At 27.5% G+C, this 4,943-nt stretch overlaps 1 pseudogene; it reads right to left on the bottom strand.

The window, feature by feature from the left end:
- Positions 1 to 1,013: 1,013 nt before the first annotated feature.
- LOC109120354 (probable caffeoyl-CoA O-methyltransferase At4g26220) lies at positions 1,014 to 1,743 on the bottom strand (annotated as a pseudogene).
- Between the last annotated feature and the right edge of the window lie 3,200 nt (positions 1,744 to 4,943).

Below are 4,943 nucleotides of genomic sequence, written 5' to 3'. Positions count from 1 at the left end.
TATGTATTTCATCAAAACCTTATTATTGTTCTTTCATGCTACCACATTACACCATTTAAAGGTGTATCTTAAGCATATCAACAATATCATTGTTGTTGATATGATGCAATGTTGTGCTACATATTTCTCATATGAGTGATTTCTTTGATTTTGATTTTATTGTTGTACTGCTTAACATGAGAGAGAGAGAGAGAGAGAGAGAGAGAGAGAGAAGGACATAAGATACAATTAAGATCAAATAGAGTAGGATCATAAGCCTAGGAATGGGGAAACATATCTTGTGTCTAGGATAGACACATACCTTGTAATTAACGTAGTAATAAGAGATATAGGCGTGACACAAACAAAATATGTGATTAGATATTTGAGAGAATCATAGTCATAATATTCACCCCATAAATTACTAACTCGATAAATATTTCAAGATTAAAGAAGGTCGATGAGAAACATGATTACTTGATATATCGTAACACTAAAAGAAGGTTCTCCCCTTGTGAATAAAAGAACTTTGAACCCTTTGAAAAATATATCAGTTATAAGAAGTTCATAACTCTTTCAACAAAACACTTCTGAGTTTTATTATACCTCTATAATCATAAGTGTCAACGAGTCCAACACCTGATCATTGATACTCACTATAATGCATGTGGGATCACGTACACTGACATGTATATTGGGTTGAACAAGCGTCATAGTCAAAGAATTATCAGAGTTGAGACACTTTGTTCGCCAAAGAAGTTGGACCATGAAAAGGACTCTGTAACAGGATGACTATGTTTGCTCGAAAATCATATCCATTTCTCAAGTATCAACTTGAGACATTTGCAAAATACTAAATGAACATATGATAACTCTTAAAAAAAGGAGTTACTTTTTAACATACTCAGAATTAGCAGCGAAAATGTCATAGTACAATAATTTTTTAAACAACAACTTACTAGTAAAAAAGGAAACATTTCAACATCAAACACAAGACACACAATTGTTATTCCTAGAACAAAAGAGAACTCTTTTTAGAGTTGCCAACAAATGGTGATTCCATCACCTATAAGGACTTGGGAAATTTGAACAAGAGTATCCGAATATAAAAATTTATTAAATTCAATGATGTGTTGCCTATTTGGATTCATTGTTTCCTTTCTGGCATAGCAACTGTCCCAAACCATAGTGTATTGTCATAAACTATAATACCTCCAACTTTCACCAATTCTAACATTCTCTCATGGTACATTTGATAGCTAACTCTGTCTGCGTCGCTGAAAGAAAAATCGAAAATTCGTCAATTGTCATTCTGCAATAGAATAAGTAGTTTCATTAAATCAAGTAATTGGATGCAAAAGATTTTAAAGTAACTTTACTTTTACTTACCTCATTCAAGAGTTCATCAAGGTCTGATAATGCGGAGGACTGAATAAAATTAATTTTATGCTCAATGTTAACCTTTTTAATAATTGGCAATTCCATCTCGTATGCATCTCGATCAAGGTCTATAGCTATAATCTGCATAATATTTGTACACATAGATCAATGATGTTCTACACATGTATTTGAGAATAAATTGTACATTAAAACAATTTTAGTTGTATTAAATTGTGATACACTAGCCTTGCCATCATCAGGAATTGTAAGGGCAGTAAGGACTAAGGAATATCCAGTGAACAATCCAATTTCAATCGTCTTTTTGGGATATGTTAGTTTCAACAACAATGCAATTAGTTGACCAGCTTCTGGTGCAGTTGCCATTTAACACCTCTAAAAATATAATTCAATCAAAGCTGATTGACTTTTTAAAACACATTATTGTCGGTGTGTATACATTTTATCATTAAAACAAAATATTAAGTGCATAAGTTAACGTGTATAAATTGTGATAGAAGATGACTATTGATTTTTTTAAATTATATGATCATTAGTTTCTTGCAAATCATGTAACATCTACTACCCACATTGTTAGCCCTCATTCTACCCATTGATTAAACCAACATCAAACCCAACTTCTCCAACCCAACCCATTTAGATTTGGGTTAGTTATTGATTCACAATTTGTTAGCTTAATCCATTAAAAAATTGGATTTATATGTAATCCAAATTGATTTTTGAAAAATTTTATCGAAATATTTTCAAAATATTTTTTCATTTATATGATATATATAGTTATTATAAAGAAAAAAATTATTAGGTACAAAAATTTTATAAATACAAAATAAAGTTATTAAAATTAGTAAAAAATTGACGGATGAGTTATGAACTATTACGTATAACTTGTAACCTAATCAGTTTTGAGTCAACCTATTTTAACCAAAACAAATTTTAACGGGACTAAATCTTTACCCGTATATTGTATTGACCCATTATTATAGGCCCAACTACCGCCCTACTAAATACTACTCCTTCTGTTTAAAAGCAATGACCTAGTTTAACTTGGAACTCATATTTAAAAAAAAAAAAAAAACTTCTTAATCTTATGTTCTAAATTATAGTTATGACATATGTTTATAAATACTCTTTAAACTTGTAACCTTAAACATGTCATATTGAAAATTGTAGTTAAAATAGTATTAAAAAAGGAAAGATATCATTCTTTTTAAAGCAGACTAAAAAAATTAAGGCATTATTCATATTACTCCGTTTCATAGTAATTTTTTTTAAAAAAAAATATGATTAGTCAATGGAAAGCATGAGGTGTTATGTTGAGTTGGAAAATGAAAATTTTCTGAAGTCATATGAAAAATGTATTGGCCAATATAATTTATTTTTAGAGAAGGTTTAGCAATTTAGGTTTTTGATTTAACCAAAAATAGTTTGAGGGTTTACACACAAAAAAAATGTTGTATGGTGATGGGCGAAAGTAAAATATTTTTATTTGGCAGCATTGAAGTTTATGGGTAAAACGAGATTGACAAGTATAAATCAATAATAAAATATTACCTTGGCTGATTTGAAGATATAAGTCTAATCTACTTGAGAAGCTTTGGCTCTCGCGGGTACACAAAGTCTCCAGCATATACTTGCAGAAGATAAAACATATAAGAATGAAAAATTTAACTAAAAAATATACACAAAAAAACGAATAAAAATAAGGAGGAAAATGTATGATTGAGGTTTAAATGAAATTGAATTTTGTACCTCATGCAATTCTGGACTATGCAACAACCATTTGGAAATTGAGTTGGAGAGCGACGCCATTTCTTTTACAACAACACTTGATATTTTTCTTTACAAAATAGAAAGGATATGTTTTTCTTTCAATAAAATAGAGTAGAAGCTGCAAAACCAAGAATCACAAGTTATATTAGCAATTGTTTCAAATAATTATATTTTTTCTGTCAATATCTCAAAAGTTTTGATCACGCTTAATCTTCCATTCAAACTTTTATTCTTACTGAGACAAAGAGACAAAGTTTGTTTCAGTTTTATTTGTTTTCTAATTGCACGTGTTAGACCTGAACAGTTATAAATTATAATCTTCTTTACTTTTCTTTTTTGAATGATAAATATGCATATAAAACAAACTAAGGATATTTTTTTAATTTCAAGTTCAAACAATTGACCGTCCAGGTTTATATATAAATTACTATTCTCTCCGTTTCAAAAAAGATAACTTAGTTTGACTTTAAACGGAATTTAAGAAAAAAAGAAGAAGAATTATTAATCTTGTAATTCTAAATTAAAGTCATGTCAAATGTATCAAAATGCTTTTTAATCTTGTGGTCTTAAACATGTCGCGTGGAAAGTTAAAGTGTTACCGAAAAAGGAAATGGATCATTCTTTTTTAAGCAAAATAAACAAAAATAGGAACATTATTTTTGAAACGAAGAAAGTATCTTTTATTAGTTTAATAGAACATACATATCTCTTTTTAGCACACTTTATATAGACAATCATTAATAATGATAAAAATTAAAATGATTATTAATTAATGTAAAATATTGAAATAAAATATAAAATATTTTCTTACCCCACTCCACGATTTTCTCTAACGGTAAACCCCCTCCCTTCCTTCCAACTATTAATCTTTTTAAAAAAGATTCTTTCATAAACTTTTTTTATATATAATTTTTTTTTTAAAAAAATCACTTAATCTCTCTATTATAATTTAGATTTTTTTTTATTTTTTTAAAAAAGATTATGTTGCACCGCACATAACCCTCTGCTTCCAAATTTAGTTGATTATTGGTGGATTCCTAAAGTTTTAAGCAAAATTACAGAGATTGTTGGTAAACATATTAAAAATGCAAGTGTCTTTTTGGCTAATGATATTTTATTTACTTTTCTAAATACTTTTACTCTTTTAACTTTAATATTTCGTTTGATTTAAAAAAGTTAGTAAGTCTTAAAATTTTTAAAAAAAATTATAGTTCTTTTAATTTTTTGTTCAAATTTTCTAATAATATAGAACATTAAAGATTTCCTCAATTTTGATGACATATATTTGACCGTAATAGCAATAACAATAGCCAATTAACTCCTAGAATTTGCATCTAGCATTGCCATTAATGACATCCCTTATTGGCAGTATAACTGTCCATAAATTTGACAAATACTAATATTAAGAACTATTGTGCTTCTTTGAGATTACAATAAATAAAATATTACTATTACTATCTTACTGTTAACAACAAAAAATAAAAAATTACACCATATCATTTCAAACATTAACCATGTTTTGAGTCTAACAATCAATTTATTAAATATGTATAAATATATAACAATTAACTTATAATAACATTATATTTTGAATTGTTGAATATAAAAAAGTCTTTCATTTATCAGATCTCTAAAGATCATAAAGTAGGATAGACATGAAAAATAAGTATGTTTAGTATCACTATTGATATTCAAAAAGATCATGGATACCTTATTTAAATATGAAGCGAGTTCCAAATAATCATTTTTATATCTCCAATGCTTTAATTGATTATCTTCAATAACTTGTATGGTTT

Source organism: Solanum lycopersicum, chromosome 5 (genome assembly GCF_036512215.1).
Source record: "Solanum lycopersicum chromosome 5, SLM_r2.1".
Lineage (NCBI taxonomy): Eukaryota > Viridiplantae > Streptophyta > Magnoliopsida > Solanales > Solanaceae > Solanum > Solanum lycopersicum.
The sequence above is the reverse complement of the archived record's forward strand: the minus strand, read 5'-3'. Positions and strand labels throughout refer to the sequence as shown.